The following is a 23,558-nucleotide window of genomic DNA, read 5'->3' as shown; positions in this document are numbered from 1 at the left end:
CGAAATGGTTTGCAAATAGCGGCATAGTTGTTGTCAAGGTACTTCTCGCTGTAGAAAACGTGAATCTTGGTCATTGAGATTGAAACGAAAGAAGATTGCCATGAAACCGTTACGTATTTTGAAATCCAAACAAGTTGCATAAGGCGTAGAACGTTACAGCGAGACAACGCGATCTCATTGAAACGTGCGAACACCGTTATTCACGATCCACCATGATAGTTCTAGATGGTATCGCGGCAATGCTGAGAAGGAAAACTTGAAATTTAGTTCCACGCGTAAACGCACCACTTATGGAAAGAATGCACGCTATTCCGGAAGTGGCGGAGAGATTGTACACACACGAGCCTGGTGAAAGCGATCCCGGGTTGCATTCTTCGATCGCCAACGAGACAACTAACATCGAAATTTTTGAACCTCGGCTGTAACCGAACGGTGCACTCTATGTGACCCCATTTTGTTTTAGTACAGGAAGATCGCACCGCGTGAAAACGGCTCGTGAATGGAGTCCAACGATGAGTCGTTCTATTGAAAGCAGCTCCGTTCGGAAAATTAATGAACGTTATCAATGGAAATTGTGTGTTAGAGGTTGCTCACGATAAAAGTGCATGAATCATCGGTCACTTCCAAAGCAGCTCTGTTGTTCGCTCGCCGATGTATGCATAATAATGCTTACTGGGAACACTGTGGTCATCCAAGATAGCATAATAATGCTATATTGATTCAATACTAACATTTTTCCAGTGACAACATAGAATAAGATTACGACTGTTTTCAACAGATTCTCTTAACATTTTAGACTTTGGAACTTTAGAATTGTTCAAATACTTCGAGATTTTAAAATTTCAAAGTCCTAAAGTTTTGAAAGTTTGAAACCTTGAGACCTCGGGATTCATGCTTTTATAACCTTAGGACTAAAGTTTCCTTGTGAATTCATTATTTTATTTATCTCCAAAAAATAAAGAATAATATTATTTCACATTCGAGGCAGCTGATAAAAAGGAAGTTTGGATTTTGTTCAAATAAGTATTCCCATAAAACTGTCTACGACGCTAAGTGTAAATCGCGTCCTTTTGGAAAATGTTTCTGACAATTTGCCAACGTTACGGTTAACTTGATCAATGACCCAAGGCTGTGGCAACATCGAAACGAGCTTTCTAGTTGTCCTTTATTTAAGCCCGCGTACTCGTTCTGAAGCTGTACACATTTCTGGCTGAATGTCAAATACGTCTTGCACGAAAGCGTACATCCTTACAACCCGGAAGTTTCGAACTGGTAGGAAAATAATTTGTGCTTAAACAACGTTATCACTCTTATCTTAAGCATAAATAATTCGTGATAACAAAGTGACAATGTTTGTAAAGAATAATGACACTAGAGTGTCACAGAAGAGTGAACAACTTTCTATAACAGACTTAAAAAGGAAAATAAAATTTTTAACTTAATTAGACAATTTAGTTTTATGTATAATCCCTCGCTGCAACGAAGAATCAATTAATTTGTATTCAGACTACTCATGAGGCGATAAAGTAGCAATTTTCTTTAGACTTCAATCTTCAAATTCATATACCATAACCGCTACTTCAAGAAAGTTGTAAAGTCGCAATCATAAAAAATTAGATTTGATATATTTTATTATTGTCATTGTTATAATTTAAAATAAAGCATTTTGTGTTGAATAAATGAATGAAATGGTCACGCAGTTATTTTCTTGAGACTTTAAGCTTTAATTTGATGTATCACAAGTGTCATTAAACTATGTCAAACGCTAGCCAGTCTATACGACTTGTTTGTGGTGACTAATCGCTTGAGGCCGATAATCCGCCATTTTACATTAAACATTCTGACGAAGTGTTTATATAATCTTTTTTGTTAAGATCTCAGCTTTACAATGATGTATCATAAGCGCCATTTTGAAGTACTTTTATGTCATAAAATCGTGTCAGATATCCAAATAAGGAACATCTTGTTTGCAGCAAGCAATTAATCGCTTGAGGTCAACGGTCGGACACAATAAGAACGTTTACAAATGTAGATATTTCCATTACACTTCTAGCTTTAAATTGATGTTCCATTTTGTAGCAATTTTCGTGAAGCCACATATCAGACAACCAAATACACATTTTCTTGCTTATCATAATTCATCGCTCGAGGCCAATGAGGCTATATTACACTAAACATTTTAACAAAGCATTCACGTAATCCCTTCTGACAAGCATTAAGCTACGAAATGATATACTACAGGTATTATTTAGCTGCACATTGGTGTCATGAAATATTGTGAGACTCTCTATGTCCTGATATCGTTTTCAAAATCTCGTGTTTTGAAGCAGAATGCGCATCAGGTACGAACAAAGGCAGGATCATCATACGTTCCTAGAAAGTCCACATCCAACCTCAGTTTCAGGTTGAATCGAGTCGGTCAGTCAGCTCATTCCCACGAGAGCTTCCAAAGTGTGTCGAAGAGGATAGGAGAAGACACGCTGAAGAACAGAACCAACATTATGTATTTACGAACAGGTTGGTATCGGTCAATCTGTACAGGTAGTGTTCAGGACCGGTTCTGACGACCGGGGGGTCTTCTTCGCCCGTTGGGACCAAGTTCAGAGAGACCTGAATAAACGTATCGACCCGTCCAGACATCTGGATCGACCCAGACAACCACGTAATACCCGGTGCTTCGTGTAATTGATGGTTTGGTAACCTCAGGTTCCTCTTCTTGCGGAAGTCCATCGATCGATCATCCATCCTGAATAATAAAACACCATGGCGGACGATTGTCAGGGCAATATTGAATTCGCGGTTGATTTGCATTCACTTTGCTAACTTTACGATGCTTAAATTCGCCTTTTAATTTCGTGCTGGTCTCTTTCCTCGTGTTATCAGACTTATGCGGTTGTTACGAGACTGAAATATCAGAAGTCACGTAACACAAAACGGAACGCCTCGTTATTTTCCAGAAGCGCGTTTAACGGTACGAGAGAAAATATGATTAACGAAGAAAAAGATAAAAATAACTGGATTAAATTGCCAGGCGTGACGCGAGCTACGTCTGGCGTCTTAATTGAGTTTCATAAACGTTTTAGACGGCTCGTTGATGCTAACTCACAGTTACTTGGGCGATTTTATCACCCTGTGGCCCTTCTAACCCTCGTACAAAAGGTACCATTGTAACTTGCGTCCGGTCACTCGAACGATTTTTTTCGACCTTAGCTGTTCCGTTCTCAGAATAACTTTTGGACGTCACGATGAGAAAATAGTCAATCGTTTCTGTGTTACTGGCACTGAGTGTACAATATCAGGTCGTTAAGTACTCGATAAATAGAATTTAACTTCTCTTCTTTGAAAAACAAACATTTAATCGAAGTATGCGCTCATATTATCTACTCACTTCAATGGTAGTTTGTCTGTGTCACTGTTGACATAAAATTAACACAAAACTGCACTCGCGACACGTCATTTTAATGGCGAAAGTTTAGCAGAAATGACTACGTAAGTATTTTGTTAAAATTCGTAATGCAAAATCGCTGGCTGTTGGCCTCACGTAGCATCAGTAATAAAATATAGCTTATTATGTTGCCTAATAATGTGATGTTGTCTGATAATATAAAAACAACATAAAATAGTACTTGTGACACGTCATTTTAATTCTTGAAGTTCACCAAAAATGACTACATAAATGATTTATCAAAATTCGAAACGCAAAATGGCTGACTGTAGGCCTCACACAGCAATGCATCAGTAATGAGGTATAGCTTATGTTGTCTTATAATGTCACACTATTTGATGATATGAAAAGGTCATAAAATAGTACTTGTCGTACATCATTTTAATGCTTGAAGTCTACCAAAAAGGACTACATAAATGATTTATTAAAATTCGTAACGCAAAATGGCTGACCATCGGCCTCAAAGAGTAATTATTCAATTAAGTTGATTCACGTTTGACACAATTTAATGTAACAAAAATGATCGTTACAGATGACAAAAAAATAACAAAGACGTATTTTTTAAAGTAACTTAACGCAACACAGAAATTTGGCGCGAAAGTAATCAATGTGAAAGTTTTGGATGTTCATCTTTCGTAACGATGTTCCATAACAAAGTAATCAGTTCAAAATTTCTTGCTACCGGTTAAAAACGTGATGTGGGTGCCGTATTACGAATGCATAATTGTCTTGTCCTGTATTTGAAGCATTTAGAGAAATATTTGGAACGAGACCGTCCTACCATTTGGGATACCAAGGCTGGAATCCCAAAATCGAGGTCAGCAATCAGCTGATACACTCAACGCAACTTCCTGTATAACAGTATAACCGTTACATAATCAGTTTTGCGTACGCTTACAACATTTGCATCTGGATTAACAGAGCCTCTGCAACGGTGTACAATTCCCAATTACTATCATTTAGTGGGAATGATACGAGCTCTGTGATCTATGCACGAAACACTGTGATTCGAGTTAACGATCTAAGAGGGACTTTCATAGAAGTTGATGAAATTTTTACGATGTTTAGTTCAACAAATTGTTCTCTAATAGGGTATCGTAGTTCTTCTACTTTGTCTTCTGTGATTACGTGCTAAAACACTATATGATTTGTGGAAAATGGAAATTCATGATGAGTTGCATTGGTATATAATCACACGTGGAATGTTTGGGAGATCATAGCAAAGAGTAGAAAATACCAATTTGTATACAAAAAATATTTATTTAAAAATTGTTTAAAACGTTGATAGTAAATGTTTGGTAATCATGGAATCAACAGCGTAATTTCATGTGAATCTGTAACTGTCCCGATTTGTTACACTGCTTTTCATGTCGTTCTTTGTTCATGCCTAATTTGGAACACGAAACCTCGCGAATAATGGAAACGTAACGAGGACACATCGAACAAGGTATTGTCAATGCAGCTGTGTCATGTGCCACATCATGTGTTATTGATTTTATAGCGGTCGTGTGTTGCTGAAGAGAGATAGAGAAGCAGGGACGTGCCTTAAGTTTAGGCTACTTAACGTCACCTTAGACAACACGTTACATAAATCAAATCTCCGCAATTTAGAAACGGACTTCGACTATTTACGATCAAATCCACCATTTCAATTCAAGATTTGCCACTTCCCGGATAAAACAGATATACATGCTTAGTCATCAAATATTTGAGGAATGTTTGCGTATGCAATTTCCAATTTATAATTAACACCTTCAGAGAATTGTGTAATACTACACATTTCAAACGGGTAATGATTACTGTACCCGTTAGTCTGGAATCGAACACGTTCAACCAACCAACCAGTAATTTAAAAGAGGTATGTGAACGTTGAGCATCCGGACGTTAAGTGCGGAACTTGAAAAACTTCGAAAATTTCACATTCATTTTTTTTATTTAGTGATAAATATTAAGTTAAGGTTGGAAGTAGCATTCTCACTTTTTATTTACTGTTATAATAATAGTTTATGTGCCATTAAATTGTGATGAACAGTAGATAGTTTACATCCACTAAAAGAGATAACTAATCCACTGCCCTTTGAGGCCAGTGGTCAGCCATTTTGAATCACGAATTTGAACAAAACGCTTATGCAACTTTTTTGGGTGAACTTCAAGCATAGAAACGACGTGTTAAACGTAATATTTTGTACAACTTTTAAGTGAACAAATCATATCAAACATTAGTTGATTTAGTAACCTACATTGCTAAGTGATCCACTGCTCTTTGAGGCCGATGGTCAAACATTTTGCATCACGAATTTGAACAAAACGTTTATGCAACTTTTTTGGGTGAACTTCAAGCATAGAAACGACGTGTTAAACGTAATATTTTGTACAACTTTTAAGTGAACAAATCATATCAAACATTAGTTGATTTAGTAACCTACATTGCTAAGTGATCCACTGCTCTTTGAGGCCGATGGTCAAACATTTTGCATCACGAATTTGAACAAAACGCTTATGTAGTCTTTTTAAGTAAACTTCAAGCAATAAAATAACGTATCACAATCATAATTCTGTAGTACATCAACAGGGAGATAGACAGTTATGACGACAAAAGTGTACAGACAACCGCATCGATAAAATGATTCATTAAAGGAAATAATAAATGTGCGTCCTATTTGCCAAGTTTCAATGACCCAACAAAAGGGGTATGTAGGTGCTAAATATATCGATTATCGCAGCGAATGCAAATAAGAATTTATTTACCGACACAATGCATCAATTGCGTGTAAAACGATCGTAGGTGCCTTAATTGGAACGCATAGTTAAGTATCATTAGAAGCCTTTTACGCCTCCTGCTGTGGGGCTGACGTATCGAGGGTTTTGATGTGATGGACTCGTTGATAATCTCGCGACAACTTGCAATAAAGCGCCTAAGAGTTGCACGACGTTATCGAGAATGAATTATTACGCGTCGAAGAAACGCGATAAGACAAGATAATGTATCAATCGATTAAACTCCTTGAACAGACAGTTCTTCGATTCAATCGTACGTTTCTAACGTATTACAGAATTTCAGCGGTGTTAATTAACACGAAAGTGAATTCGACCGGTGGGTCGCATTCCTCCTACGCGTATGACCATGACTTTCGACCTGAAAATCAGCCTCACAGTGCGTTCACCCTGATTCGATTCATTGACGCCTTTCTAAGCGGACTGACATTCCGTACGCGTACGATTCTGTTAGCTCGCCTCGAATCTAGATTGCGTTTTCTTCGTAGTCGAGCTCTCCTTTGCTTTCATTCGAGAAATCTCCCCGTATCTGATTAATGTCTCAAGACTTTGGTATGTCTCCGGTTTTCACATTGTTTTCGTGCCTTACACGCAATGTCTACGATAGAGCCAGATTTATTGCAACATTTATCATTTTAGGACCGATTCGCTTGAGGCAGACAGTCGGCCATTTTGTATCGACAATTTCAACAAATCGTTTGTATAGCCTTTTTTGGTAAACATTAACCATTAAAACGATGTACCATAAGTGCTGTTTCTACGGTACGATTATGTTATTAAATCGTATAAAGCATTAGTCAACTTAATGGACCATAAATGATACACCGCTTTGATGCAGATCGCCAGCCATTTTGGATTAATAATTTCAACAAAACTTATGTAATCCTTCTAAACTTGTAGCATTAACATGATGCACCATAAGTGCAGTTCTACGGTACATTTACGTCATTAAATCGTGTAAAGCATTAGTCAACCTAATGTGCTACATCATAACCGATACACTGTTCTTTGAGGCAGATTGCCAGCCATTTTGTATCGATAATTTGAACAAAACGTTCACGTAGTCTTTTTCGGTAAACTTCGAGCATTAACATGACGTGCCATAAGTGCTATTCTATGGTACTTTTATACCATTAAATCATATCAAACATCAATCAACGCAATGTGCAACATCACGTTGCTCTTTGAGGCAGTCAGCCATTCTGCTTTGAGGACTTTAACAAATTGTTTAAGTACTGTCTGTTAAACTGATTTAATCCGCAAGGAACAAAATGGCGTTAATGCCAACTTTAGTGAAATAAAAGTTTGAAAAATGAAAGGTGTTTGCAAAGGTTTCAATGAAAAATTGATTTATACCGCGTTTGGTGTCTTTTACGTGTTAAAACAGTCAGTTGCAACAACGATCTGTCTATAGACTGGCGAAAACACGTAAGTGGTCTAGCAGCGTTGTTTTATTCAGTAACTGCACGCGACACGCCAGTTAATATCGCTTGCATGATGCATCCGTGCCACGTTCGATAAGAATACGAATCCAAAACGATGAAACTTGGGTATCGTCGATTCAACGCGACAATCGTGAGAGTGAACGCAAGTGAGAACTCGTGAAAACTTTTCAGCGCACCACGGAGAAATTATTCAGACGAAAGTTCTACGATTTAAAAGGGGTCGCGGGACGAGTTCACTTTCGAGAGAGTCTTGGCTATGCACATGAGGAATATCTTTGAATTGGAAACGTATACAGGTGGTGTATGCAGAAGATGTTAACATGTATTATAGATAGGATTGTCTCTTAGGTGAGTGAATGTGGACTCAGCACGCGATATTGCGTGGACGATCGTATTTTTGGGTGTTGGGATATGTTGAGCTGAGGATTATGGAATTTTTTAATGTTGATATGTTTTCAAACATCAAATCCCTAAATTTATGAATCCTTAAATCACCAAATTTCCAAATTCACCAGACTCCTAAATATTCAAGGCCTCAAATCTCCAAATCCTCAAATTTCAAAATATCTAGGTTCCTAAATCCTCAATTCTCCAAATCTCTAAATTCCTAATTCCTAAATCTTAAAATCCCTAAATCTCCGAAACCCTTAAAACATCAAAGTCTTTCAAAACCTCATATCCCCAAATATCCACAGTTTCAAAATTCCAAATTTCCAAATCCCTAAATCTCTAAATTTCCAAATCTCCAAATCCCTAAATTTCCAAATTCCCAAATCTCCAAATCCCTAAATCTCCAAATTCCTAAATCTTAAAATCCCTGAATCTCCGAAACCCTCAAAGCCTTTCAAAGCCTCAATCCCCAAATATCCACAGTTTCAAAATTCTCAAATTCCCAAATCCCTAAATCTCCAAAACCTTAAATTTTCAAAGCCTCAAATCCCCAAATATCCAAATCTCCAAATTCCTGAATCACCAAATTCCTAAATATACAAATCCCTAAATTTCCACATCTTCAAATTCCCAAATTAAAAAATCTCCAAATTCAGTCATTTTGTCTCCAATCACTTAAAAAGCGCAACTTGCCCTGCGACACTCTGTATACAACAGCTCACATCGATTTTTCTTTAAGGTCATCTCTCGAAATACCACATCGCAAAATGAAGAGAACTTCTTGACAAGGGTGCGCATTTGATTGCGTTTCTATATTGTTCCTCAGCTTTGACGGTTGCTTTCTCCCCTTCGATCGATTTTCTACGTGCGACGGGTAACAAATTTTAATCTTGTATATTACCAACCTTCTCTATCAAACTTTCATTACTCTTGTTATAACATGAGAATATTCATTCATTCGTCATTTTAAACATTCATACGCTTGTATTAATTAAAAGTTTATATCTTTCTCAGTACCTTTACTGTAACATATACAGATTTTAAATATTAATATGCAATTTTAAATTACTTAAAAATTGTTAAAAAATTTAAGAAAAAGAAAGAAGAAAAATTTAAATAAATATTAATTCCATGCAAAACTGAATGGGACATAAATTGTTTGATATGACCTTGAAATTTTTCATCAATCAAAATTCTAGTATAAAAATGTTTAAATGGAGTGGTTTAACATACTTGTTTTATATTGATTGGTTTTTAAGAATATTTTTGGTAAGAAATTAAGTAAATGTGAATTGTTGAAGGTTTGGTGTTTGGGGATATGAGAATATTGCAATTTGGAAATTTGAAAAATGAGGAACCTGGTAACTTGAAAATTTGGGTATTTACGGATTTAAATATTTGTAACTTTAGAAATTAAAAAATTTGCAAAGTTAGGAATTTGGAAATTCAAAAATTTTAAAAATTAGAAAATTTAGTAATATGGAAATTTAGAGATTTAGAAATGTAGAATTTTGGATATTTAGAGACTTGAAAGTTTATTGATTTGGAAATTTACTTAAAAATTTAGAAATTGGGAAATTCAGTGATTTGGAAATATAGAAATTTAGAAATGTAGAGACTTACAACTGTAGAAATTTTAAAATTTAGAAATTGAGAAATTTAGAGACTTAAAAATATAGAAATATGGAAATTTAGAAACTTAAAAATGTAGAAATTTAACAATTTAGAAATTGGGAAATTCATAGATTTAGAAATATGGAAATTTAGAGCCTTAAAAATGTAGAAATTTTTAAATTTAGAAATCGAAAAATTTAGAGATTTGAAAATATAGAAATTTAGACTTAAAAATGCTGAAATCTAAAAATTAGTAATTAGAAAATTTGTTACTTGCCAAGCATTAAATTAACTTAGCGGCAATATTTTATTTCTCAAAATATAAAATGTATTTATTTATAACGGCAATTAGTTTATCGCACAAGTTCGCGTTAAACTTTAATAGAATTCACACGCAGCGTAAAAGTGACTGGATAATAATCCATCGAGGTGCAACGAAGCATAAAGTGGTGGAATGAATGAGAGCATATCTGCGGGTCGGAACAAGTCAAACACTTCTCAAACAAAAAGGACGTAACATTTCCAATAGCAATTAATTTCATCAATGTTCTTTAAAATATTCTGTTCTTTTAGATAACTTATCTTCTATCTTCCACCTTGTACAGGGTGTTTTCAAAATGGTGAATTTACATGAAATCAAAAAAGGGTGAATTTACATGAAAAAATAAGAGAAATAGAAATATAAAATAAATATTCTGTATATCACAATACTTGTAGTAATGAACAAACATTTGTTTATTTATAAAATAATGCAGTATGCAACAAAATATCAATTTGTGGTTTAACAATAAATATACAGGGTGTCTCACAATTAATGTAGGCCTCTGAAATGGGGGTAGCTGACGTGATTCTGAATAAGATTTCCCTTTGCAAAAATGGGGTTTGAAGCTTCGTTTTTAAATTAGTAAGGAAAAACATGTATAACAAAACTAAAAGGTAGATTTATTTTTTAACAGAACTTTCTGATAAGTCTCCGCTCTCTATTATCCCAAAATTCCCATATACAATATTCAAACGTTCTAAAATCCCAAGAAAATTCCAAACTTTCAAAAATCACAAATCCTCTAAACCCAAAGTCCACATCTCACAGTTCAAAAATTTCAAATACCCTGCGTCCCCATATTTAACCTTGATCTAAAACCCGTCTCTCGAACCTCGATATTTTCCCGCGTCAGGGGCTCCAGAAGGAAAATATTAAGATTTTACAATAGTTCAATGTTGGCAACATTAAATTCTTAACATTCAATTTTCATTCGTGACACAAATAATTATTTGGCCGTAGTATATAAAACCCTTCTCTCGAACCTCGATATTTTCCTGCGTCAGGGGCTCCAGAAGGACAATATCAAAATTCCATAATAATTCAATGTTGGCAACATTAAATTCTTAACATTCAATTTTCACACGTGACACAAATAATTATTTGGCCGTAGTATATAAAACCCTTCTTTCGAACCTCGATATTTCCTCGCGTTAGGGGCTCCAGAAGGAAAATATCAAGATTTCACAATAGTCCAATGTTGGCAACATTAAATTCTTAACGTTCAATTTTCATTCGTGACACAAATAATTATTTGGCCGTAGTATATAAAACCCTTCTCTCGAACCTCGATATTTTCCCGCGTTAGGAGCTCCAGAAAGGAAATATCAAGATTTCACAATAATCCAATGCGGCAACATAAAATTCTTAACGTTCAATTTTCACTCGTGACACAAATAATTATAATTTCTAAAAGCAACAATTATACTTATTTAAATATTATGTATCTACATGTATAAATCTGAGTTCAGTATCATATATGTCGCGTCACGGAAAAACTACTGAATATTTTTGCACGAAATTTTGCACAGATATAAATTTGATATCGTAGATAGTTTTAGAACAGGTTTCGCGGTGATCAAAATGGAAAAGTCACCTCAATCAAAATTTTTGTGGACGGGTTATACATTCTCTGTTATGACAAACGTACAAAAAGTATAGTTTATCAAAGAGATCTACGGTAGTTATAAGTTATTGAACGAGCCAGACTTCAAGAATTAATAGACTGTGAAATTTCATCGCTTCCAGGTGATTTAGACAACTTTTTTAATATTCCAATCATTACAAAAAGTAAATATGATTAATATTATCTCTTGTTAAAAAATAAAATACGCGAATTTTATGAACATTCTCTTATTCAATCTTGGAAGCGATATTTATTTTTAACTCCTGGTTGGCCCACAAACATGAGTTAGGAACTCACTTTTTTTTTAATAACACGATATGTAATCTTTCGAAGTTTTTTAATATACAACAGATGCGTTTTATATAATCGATTTATTATTGACTCTAGTGGCCGGTGCGTTTAAATACTTGAGGAAACGTGTAACAGATGTGCAAATTCTCTGTTTTTATACCTGTAAATATTTTTAATGTTCTTAAAATTTTTTAAAACGAAGATGTCGAAATTGTCATAACAAATGGAAGTTGTGATATCAAGAATTAAAGTCGATGTAGATTTTATAGAATGGAAAAACAATTTCTAAGCTAGTTTTATTTCACTTCTTTCTTTTTTATACAAGCATGAAAAATAGGTTCTTTTTCATCAAAATGTAAAAAGTTTCTTTCTTATAAAAAATATTAAATAATTTTTTTTCTTATAAAAATGTGAAAAGTTTCTTTTTTATAAAAATATCAGAAATTGTCCTTTTTGTAAAAACATATACTGTTCCTTTCTCAAAAAAAATATTTATAGTTTCTTTTTTATAAAAATATGAAAAGTTTCTATTTTACAAAAATATGAGAAATTTCTTTTTTATAAAAATATAAAAAGTTGCTTTTTTATAAAAATATGACAAGCTTCCCTTTTATAAAAACATAAAAAGTTTCCTTTTTATAACACGAAAAATGTTTTTGTTCTAAAAGTATGAAAAGTTTCTTTTAAATAAAAATATGAAAAGGGCTGCTTTTTAGAAACGTTTCACTATAGAGTTACTTTTCTGACTTAACGGGTTCTCTCTTTTCACCTTCGACCTTCTTAACACCTTCGACTTGCCTCAATTCGCATAGACATTGTTGAACTTGTCCTAAATTTTCGAAATCTTAGCATTCGCGATTTCTCATATCTATAGAGAGCAATTAACTCTCTATCTAATAGCTTACCGATCAAATAGATTATCTGTGATAGGTGAAAAGCAGCTTATGGCAGACGTCTGAGTAATAACTGTAATAATGATGAAGTATGGAATCAAATATTTATTACAAGGTATACTTTATGAGAGTATAGTAATGAAATATGGTTTGACTAACAAGATATAACACTTTGTATTCGTTTTTTTTTTTTGAGGATAATTGGCGAATTCTGAAATCAAGATATCTACATTCTTATATTTATAATCGAGTAATTTAAAAATGTTTAAATAGCCAATTTGATTAATTAGCATACTTTCAAATTTCTCTTCTCTGATTTACAACTTTCAGATATTTTAAATTAGTAAGTTATTGCAACTTCTAAACGCTAATTACGAAATTTGAAAATGTTATAATTGTTGATATTTAAATTTCTAATTTTTTGAAATATCAAATTTCAAATATTAAAATTCGAATGTTGAAGTTTATAATTCCATAAATTTCAAATTATCAGATTTCGAGATACTGAAATTTAGAAATTTTTAATTTTCAAACTTTAAAATCGGGAATTTCTAAATTTCCAAATTTCCAAATTTCAAAAATTCCAAAGTTCCAAATTTCAAAAATTCCGAATTTCCAATTTTTTAAATTTCAAAATTCTCAAATTTCAAATTTCCTCAATCCTTACTCTCAAATTTCCAGAATTCCAAAATTCCAGAATTCTAAAATTCCAAACTCCCAAATTTCCAAATTCTTAAATTTGAAATTTTCTCCATTTTTACTCTCAAATTTCCAGAACTCCAAAATTCCAGAATTCTAAAATTCCAAAATCCCAAATTTCAAAATTCCCCAATTCTCCCTCTCAAATTTCCATACTCCAAAATTTCAAAATTCCAAATTTCAGAATTCCAGGATTCCAAAGTTCCAAAATTTCAAAATTCTAAAATTCCAAAATCCCAAATTTCCTAAATTCTAAAATTCCAAAATCCCAAATTTCCAAAATTTCTAAAATTTCCAGATTTTTAATTTTCTCGACCTCAAATTTCCAAATTCCCAAACTCTAAAATTTCTTAATTTTTTGTTTTCTATCTCTCAGATTCCAGATATAGAAATTACCAGATTTGTTCACTCTTACACTTCCAAACTTAATTTTCAAACGTCTTACTTTACAAATTTGTAATTTCTCTAATCCCAATGTTCCTTCATTCTCAAATATTCAAATCTCGAAATCTCTAAGATTTCAAGTTCAAAAAATATTAAAACAACGATCCAATATTTAAAAATCCTAAATTCCAAAGTCTCAATGCTTCCAAACAATACGTCAGTTGCACCAATGCACTAATGTACCTCCTTCGGCCCTAATCGTAGACTTTCGTGAATCTTCGTGCTTCACATAAATGGCGGGAGGTACCCCAACATACGAAAGCACCTTGCGACAGTCTCTCAGCTGTCAAGCTCGATAACACACAATTCTATTTCGAAGCAAACTCTTCGCCTATTACAAACACATTATAATTCAATAAAAAGTATTCCTCCAACATTACTGTATCAATCATCAATCCTCAATGATCTCACATATCAATTACTTTAGCTAAAAATTGCAGTTCTAAAATTGAAATCCACGATCATTAAATAAATTGCTGCACCGATAGGCGAATTCCTTTTTCGATCGACAGGTACGTTCACATGTGCAATATGGACAGATCACCATAGGGAAAGGCAATGTGCAAGCAATAAATCTATCTTGTTCCTATTATGCAATGACTAACGCTTTTCATCGAGTTACTTTTAAAATTAAATAAACCACGAACTGTAGTAAACGAAAGTGTCTCCGTTTCAATTTTTTCTGCAAGAGAAACAGAGACAGAGCTCCAAGAGTCTCTTGATTCTGCAATCTCGAAGCTGAATGATTTCGGTGATGCGTTGTTTTGAATGGAAAGTAACCAATGACGCCGGTGACTAGCGGTTGGCATTTAATGACTTCGTGGGTGCTAATCGTTCGAACGTTCCGCATTCCTCGAATTACTTCGTTGTTTTACACACGAACAACATGCTGTCGACGCGAAATTCGTTTTCCGATTAAAAATGATTGCGATTAAAGCAATGTCTAATTGTTTGAGTTTCGTTGGAGTATGTGAATAATTTAGCGATGATTCGGTCAAGAATAAAAATAGGTTTTGTGGGGAAGAATGATGAACAAGTGGGAAGAGATATCAAAGTCGTCCAATTTTGGGGATTTTGGGGCTTGGAGAGTTTTGAATTTGGAATGTTAAAGATTTGGGGATATTGGGATTTGGAGTCGTTGAAATTTGGGAATATTAACATTTAGAGATATAGGGATCTAGGGTTATTAGGATCTAGGGTTGTTGCGATCTAGGATTATTTGGATCTAGAGTTATTGGAATCTAGGGAGATTGGGATCTAGGGAGATTGGGATCTAGGAAGATGGGGTGTAGGGAGATTGGGATCTAGAGAGATTGGGATCTAGGGAGATGGGGTCTAGGGAGATTGGGCTCTAGGGAGATTGGGATCTAGGGAGATTGGGATCTAGAGAGATTGGGATCTAGGGAGATGGGGTCTAGGGAGATTGGGCTCCAGGGAGATTGGGATCTAGGGAGATTGGGATCTAGGGAGATTGGGATCTAGGGAGATTGGGATCTAGGGAGATTGGGATCTAGGGAGATTGGGATCTAGGACGATTGGGATCTAGGGAGATGGGGTCTAGGGAGATTGGGATCTAGAGAAATTGGGATCTAGACAGATTGGGATCTAGGGAGATGGGGTCTAGGGAGATTGGGCTCTAGGGAGATTTGGATCTAGGGAGATTGGGGTCTAGGAAGATTTGGATCTAGGGAGATTGGGGTCTAGGAATCTAAGGATATTTGGATCTACGATTATTAGAATCTAGGGATATTGACATCTGGGGTTATTAGAATCTAGGGATATCGGGAGCTAGAAATCTCGAGATCTAGGGACATTGGGATCTAGGAATATTGAAGACTGGGAATATTGGGATTTGTAGAATATTAAATTTATTAGTAAGAAGCAATAATAAATGAATAAGTAAAAATAAAAATAATAGTGTAAATAAATAAATAATGGTACTTAATCATTTAAAGTCTTCGTCGATAAATTGTTAGTCTCAATTTAATTAAAGAAGTACCCGCGCCGCTGCCATGTTTATTGTGTACAATAGCGCCCTGTCAATCTCCAGTTTTCTTTTTCAATAGAAAACGATTGTATTAGAGTCGTAGAGCAAAAGAGCGTCGGTGTAGCTAAAGTCGGGGCAATCAGATCGATGCAATGAAACCATAAATCTGTGGAAACGATGACACGTCATTCCAAAGACGGTACGTGCATACCGTGGTACGAAAGTAGGTTATTTGAATGGAACAGCGTGCCGTGGCTCTTCGATTTTCTCTCGCAATTCTTCCTTTTCTTAATCCATCTGGCGCTCTCTCTGAAAAGAAGCGGCGTATCGAAGCCGGCATCGATGTGTAAAATTACACCTCCCTAGGAAACTTGTCGTTATCCACTGTATAATTCCCGAGGGTCACCATGCATAATGGCTAATTTGCAGTTCGTGCCAGTCAAGTACTTCGAAATTGATTCAGTAAACGTTCAGAATGGTATAGTCCTTTAGTGCATCGCTATTACCCCTGCGGATATTTGCTGGGTTTGATTATTAAATTTAGGGATCACCTCTTGAACGTTAGTTTTTATGCGTGAAGTACTTTTTCTGTAAAATTTTTAGAAGTTTTGTTGTAAATTCCAGTACGGAAATTAAAAAAATTTGTTAATGTTTCAATTAAGAAATTGACTATCCATCATTGCCCATTCCTGAGGCGTTATTTGTCCATCACTAAACGTACTTGTATTTAATCTAAGTGTACGATGTATCACGATAGTAAGGAAGATGTCGGAGGACTCGATCCATGGACAAATTATACAAAAAATTACGCGCACCGTCCGTACAAAAACACGTTACCAACGGTGAAACTTAACAGCGCGTATATCCGTGAAGATCGAATATGGAAGACTAAATTGAATTAATATCTATCTAATTAACGCAGAAGATCGCTATGAAATCATCGTCCTCTGATTAGGCTATTTTCAAGATTACATTATTGCTTCCATATCGGTAAAACCATTAACCAATCATCAATCACTAATTACAAGCGTAACGCGAAATGTTTTAACCCTCTACCGCTTAATTGTTTCTTAATGAACATGTATCAAACGCGAAGATACAATCTCGTGGAAAAAATGTTGGAAAAAATATTGTTGACAGAAGCAAATGATGTTTTATTGCTCTTATTACTTTGTGTACATATTTCTGCAACGTATAATAAAAACTATAAACGAAAATTAAAATTTATGATGTTCACACTATAAATTATTTTCATTAGACTGTTTAAAAGATGAATTTTCAGAATAAAATAACGGAATAAATATTCTTATTAATTTATTGATGAAATACAAAATTTATTTTCATTCACTTGAATACAAATAATAATTATTTTAATTTATATTTAGCAGAAGAATCTTGTTAGAAGAAAAGAAATATTTAAAAATATTTATTTTTAATCACAAACTTAAATAAATTTTAGTATTTCATATTAGATCGATAAAAATATTTTCTTAAAACAATTCTACATACAAACACATTTGAATTTTGCCGCCGGTATCAACTGAAACCAATATGGCGGATTTTTCTGGCGTTTCCATAAATATCGCCAACAATTTTAACACTGTATTGTAATAAATATAAAGTAACACGGTGCAAAATTATGATTCACATGTTCAATAAAAAATAAATAAAAATTTTCTTAACTAATCGCAAAAAGTTACAAAATCTTGAAGTACTGATAATGTTACAACTGCAACGATTAACGATACCAATGACTTTTTTTTGTTCCCTGATTAGATTATAAGAATTCAGATATCTATCACACGCTTACAAAGCTGATTCTCAGAAAAGAATCACTGATGCACGCAACTTTTAATTAGTTTCTCCTTTCCTTACATTTCGTACTTCGGTTCTGTGTTGCCTGTAAAAAGCGCATTACGCAGAACCGTTCTTATCAGATGGATAATTCTTCGCGGGCTGACATATCCTGCAAAACGTTTCGTTATATGCGTACAGTGAGTTAGTAAATAGTTAATGGAAGAAATAACGGAAAATCTGTAATGTATTTCATTGGAAGTTATAGCTTCAGGCTATGATCGTTTTAAATTGGTTTGAAACATTTTAGTTTCTGAATAAATGAAATAAAAATCTTTGGAATAATATTTTAAAAATAATCGATTTCGCCATTTTTTTAACGATTACGCACACGTATATACAAACCTACGCTGACGAAATCAGAAATTGAAAGAAAGGGAAACAATGGCTAATAAAAATTAAAACACGGAAGCAAAATGGCTAAGGCAGCATCTTAAACATTCTCATCAATATTAAATGATGCACGCGATGTCGCTGATGAAGCAAGAAATTTTCAAGCTGAACTTTTAAGCACGATCAAGTGTCGTTTGCCACATCGTCGATTTTCAACGTTAATTAAAAACCTCGCCGTTCCGTAGGATGCAGAAGAACCACTTTTAATAATATCACGTAGAATTTAGAAAATTAAACGTTTCTACGATTCGACACGTTCCACTTTGTTCCGTCCCAAACGTAGTTCCAGATAATCATCGACAACCACGAACAAATCGCATTACGTGCGTTAATTCCGCTTTCACGTTTCCGTTTCCACGACGAAATAACAGGTTCTTGGTACAGATTAATAATCAATTTGATTGACGCGAGTTCACGCGTGACTTCCGACACAGACCCACGCTTGTTTGCCTTTCTATTCGTGGTGCATCGAAATCTTTACAAACAAAAGTCTAGCAGAGCTATTATTAAGCTTGAATTTTGACGATGCAGTAGAGTCTCGTTATATTGCCGGCGTTTGGGGAGGTTACGCTCTCCCCGCTACTGTAGTGGGGAGGCTGACCTAGGGACTTGGTACACTTGGCTGTAACGTAGGTCCGGGATGTAAACTTCAGAGATCTTTGATTTTACGTACTTTCACATTTTCTAGTTTTTAAATAACTGAATCTCTGAATTCCAAAATTATTAATAGTTTCAAATTTTCATATTCTAAAATCTTAACATCTTCAAATTCCTATATGTGTAAATTTCCTCATTCCAAAATTACTACAACTCAAATTCCTACATATCCAAATTTCCCTATAGCAAAATTCCTACATCCTCAAATTCCTACATGTCGAAATTCCCCACACCCTCAGATTCCAATATATCTAAATTTCCCTATACCAAAATCCCAATATCCTCAAATTCCTATACATCTAAATTTTCCCACTCCAAAATCCCCACATCCTCAGATTCCTACATCTCCAAATTTTTAGACTTATATATCCCTAGATTTACAAATTTTTATATTTCTAATTTTTTAGATCATTAAGTCTCTAAATTCTCAAATCTTAAGCTCCCCAAATCACTATATCCATATATTTATAAATCTCTAGACCACCAAATGTCTATATTTTTATATACATGAATCCTCAAATTTCTAGACTAAATTCCTGTATTCCTATACCCATAAATCCTTAAATTCTTAAGTCATCATAAGTGGCAGGTCTCTCCCTAATATTTCCACATTTTCCCTGAGGAAAATTGCTCCCTTGCTCATTTGCTCTTGCCTATATCTTAGAACTTTTGGACTTCAAAAGCTAGAAACCATTTTGAAACTGCCTGTACAGCTTTATCATCCAAGCTTCTATTTTTACATTATTTACGACGATATAACAAGAGTTTTTAATTAATTTTAATCATCATCTAAACTCGGTTACCATAGTACACCGACAATTACAGTATAAAGCAATATATTAATTTTCCGCTTCACGATGTAATTTTGTCATTGTGTGTGACAAAATTAAATTTGATAGTATAGTAACTCCGCTTTTCACTTTCCACAATCGACAACGATCTTTCCTCGCTTACGAAACAACGTGTCTGTGAGAAAAGAGGAAAGATTTAATTCCAGTATAATTATCGCACTGATTATAATCACTAATTTTGTTTTTAAAGTTAAAAATGAAGCATCCAGGGAGTGTACTCACTTCGATGAAACTACCGACGGATAAAATTTTATTGACGATCATTGATATCTATCCTCGATGCGTTCCATCTCATTTACTTCTCGTGTAACTTAGAAAGCCCACCTGTTGAAATCGACCTTCTCTCCACGGCTACGTATAAAACCCATAAAAAGTGAAAATCCAATGCGCAGAGCTTATTGCATTCTTTCATGCTTCTTTAAACATTAATTTGAAAAAGAAATACATCGTAAGAAAGTATCGATTCGGAAGAAAAAATGTTATACGCATCATTTTTTTCTCGGTGAGATAATTAAACTGATTCTTGTAGATATAGTAAATAAATGACTATAATGTATGACTCATTTGCACGAGGTAAACCGCAAGGATAGTCTCAATGTATACATGATATTCACTTTCATACGAGAGATACATATCGCTTTCAAATTTCTAATAGACAGAAGCATCGATGACCTATAATCTTTATGACGATATAGCGAGGTCGTAAATTAAACTCTTGTCAAGTACATAATAAAATAGAAATTTCCCAGGATTGCATTTTAAACTTTCCTTCATATCATCTTGACGATTTTGATTTTCCTTTATACTGTTTCAGGTTTTCATTGCTGAAGAGTTTTACAACCACGCTATAGCATGACGCGGACTTTGGTGCAATAGAATTACAGTTATAAGTAGTACAATTGTTTCATTCAGATTAACCTCTTACAAGTGTAATCTGATTTAATTACTCAAGTTTTTATTTAAAAAGTAATGGTAATCGTTTAATCATTTGATAATGTTGTATGTCTTTGAGAGTCCTCTTAAAAACATAAGATATGTTAAAAGTAACATGATACTTTTGAAGTATCTTTTGAAGAGTATAAATATTTTCTTGAATTACATTCTTAAAACCATAAGACACAAAGCTACAATTTTTTATTACTATTCATAAAAATTAAAATAAATTTGGTAATATAAAGCTACACACTTATATCAAGAACATTATTTAAAAGAAATTTAATTTGTGTTAGTGTACTTATATTACCAATTTCATACTTTAGAGACTTCTCAAAAGCTACATATACTATAGCATACTGTAACACAGTCTTTCATAAGTCCTCATATTTTTTCAAAACCTTAAACAAAATTAAATGCAAACAACGCCAGGTTTCAGAAAAGGAAAATAATTTTGTACTGAGAAAATAGTACAGGTATCAGGTATACTATAGTGATTAAATTCTGCGTCTGGTGACGCTGACCATGACCTTCCGCTTCTTACACGAATTATAATGTACCTTTTGTGGTATCATGCGATTACAAAAATACATCCATTATTCGTCGAGTTAAGTCGATCAATGAAGAAATGGAACAACGTTGCGGTCACGTTAATGATTTCTCCGTCGAAGCGAAACGAAATACACACTTCATCATTTTTCATGCGCGTGTTAATGTTTAAAAATTTACATACAGGTTATGTTTAACAGTACTGTTAATCGCTGACCTCGGTTACGGACGCATAGGTTAGGAATACTAATTGATTTGCTCATTACGTAAGGAGGTAAATTGTCTGAAATCGTAAATAATCTGTAATTAAAATTTAAATAAAATATGCACTTCGTGACAAAAAACATTATATAAATACAAGGACCTAACTTCATAGACTTTGTATTTAAAAACTGACCTGTCATTGCGCTATGTCGGACTATAACATTAATTTAAATGTCCATTAAAATAAATTAAAAGCTGTGGTTTATAATATTATAAAATTGTTAATAATAATATTTTTTACAATTAGGCTTTATGACAAATGGATGAGTTCATGGTCGTACGTTCCCCTTGTTAACCTAAAACTATTTGTATCTGTTTACATGAAACGCCCAGGCACTTACGTACCAGTCGGTAAAAGTGGTTCTCGCAGAAAATCATGCGGAAAGACAGCACGTACGTACGTACACTAACAAGGAATGTGATAGCGTACAGTCAAGACGTGGTGAGAGTACGGAAACTTGGGTAGCCGCCAATTTATACAACATCCAAACGGTTGCGCTGTGCGAGGATTTTGCTCTTTTCGAGTTCCCTGACTTTATTCAGTGTGAGCCATAAACCCGTGTGATTTACGTTCGCGAATCATTCGAAGCTCTTGAATTAAAACAGACACCACTCCAAACAATTTCATTCTTTCAATGTACATTAAGGCTATCTCTTGACACTGCTTAATAGATTGAATTACACGAATTATTGCACGTTGAAAAAGAAGTTAATTAAATCAATACAGATTAAGGTCAATGATTCGATCAAGTCAGAACAACATAAATGACAAGCTAGATCGCCTTCGTACACTTTCCACTGAAACATTCTCGATACGGAGTTACAGATAAACGCGATTTACGATTCGATATTCGATCCAGCGGTCAGGTGGAAATCGAAGGTAAAACCTATCGACCTAATTCGACTCTCTGCCAAAGCATCGTATATCGATAACAATTTTTCAATGCGGACTACCTGTTAAGAGGAGATAGCTTAAAGAATTTCAGTACCTACTGTGCGTAAACTGCAGGATTAAATTACAAACGCAGAATACAGGTTTCCTTCGATGGTTGTAGAGATGAGTAATACGTAACCTGATGTAATTTTAATTACAAATACCACTAACCATAGTTTACTTCGTGCATCGTGAACGAAGTAAAGATTTTACGAAATTGATTAGGTGACATTTATACACGATTTAATCGCATTAAACAAACGCGACATGTGAGTACGTTCGTAGCTGTCGTACACCGACGAGCATGGTAGGCTTCTCTAGGGAAAATGGCGACGTATGGGGGTAATGGCCCCACCATTTGTTGGTTTTTTGGGGGTAAATTTTCAAATGTAAAACCTTCAAAATTTATAACTACAGAAATTTGTGTCTTTAGAGATTTATAAATTTGAGAAGTTAAGGATTTTGAGAATGCAGAATTTAGGAATTTGCAAACTTAGGGATTTAATACTTCTGAAATTAATAATTCGAAGAAATCAAGGATATTTAATATTTAAAAGTTGAGATTCACAGATTTGAAAATTTGCAAAATTGAACATTCAGTAATTTAGAAATGTGAAACCTCAGAATGTAAAAATTCGAAAATTTTCAAATTTTTAAATTTGCATATTTGATCCCTCAAAATTAAAGACAAGTGGTGGGAGTATTTCCCCTATATTAGTCGTTCTCCAAAAGAAGTCTACATTGCACTGGAGTGTACAATCTGTCGGCAAAACTCGCGACAATTTGACAGGCAGGAAAAAGATGTTCGCGGAACACGCGCACTTTCATACGGTCTGTTCTGTACTCACCGAAAGCAATTCCTCGAGGCAAATGAACCGACGAGCGGTATATATCCTTTCGAAGCTCCGAAACTAACCAAAAATCGTATCCACGTGTACGAAACGAAACCAATCACGACACTGTATCACTCACTGAATCCGTAAACGGCGCGCGATCAGATGACACTTTCGACGCGCGATTTTACGGCTATAGAATCTCGTCACGTCGCGCGTTTTCTCAAGAAACGGTACAAACGCTCATATTGCTGCTTCGCAGAATGAATTACCAGCTTCCCTCTCTGATCAGCAGCGATGGGCGTGGTTAATTCGTCGTCGACACACGAAGGAACACGAACGCAAACGAACGTCGTTCATT

The 23,558-nt window shown here is 34.4% G+C and overlaps 1 protein-coding gene across 5 annotated transcripts in view; it reads right to left on the bottom strand.

Annotated features, from left to right (window-relative positions):
- Synd (protein kinase C and casein kinase substrate in neurons protein Synd) overlaps positions 1 to 23,444 on the bottom strand; it is a 56,396-nt gene extending 32,952 nt beyond the window's left edge. For 3 of the 5 annotated variants that reach the window (XM_076533062.1, XM_076533063.1, XM_012298483.2), the window contains exon 1: positions 23,213 to 23,441. The gene's annotated coding sequence lies outside the window, so the exon portion shown is untranslated. Of the gene's footprint in view, positions 1 to 23,212 lie in introns of all 5 variants that reach the window. The other 2 variants (XM_012298484.2, XM_012298481.2) reach the window with 2 other exon arrangements.
- Positions 23,445 to 23,558: the final 114 nt, after the last annotated feature.

The sequence above is a fragment of the Megachile rotundata genome, chromosome 6 (genome assembly GCF_050947335.1).
Source record: "Megachile rotundata isolate GNS110a chromosome 6, iyMegRotu1, whole genome shotgun sequence".
In the NCBI taxonomy this organism is placed as follows: Eukaryota; Metazoa; Arthropoda; class Insecta; order Hymenoptera; family Megachilidae; genus Megachile; species Megachile rotundata.
The sequence above is the reverse complement of the archived record's forward strand: the minus strand, read 5'-3'. Positions and strand labels throughout refer to the sequence as shown.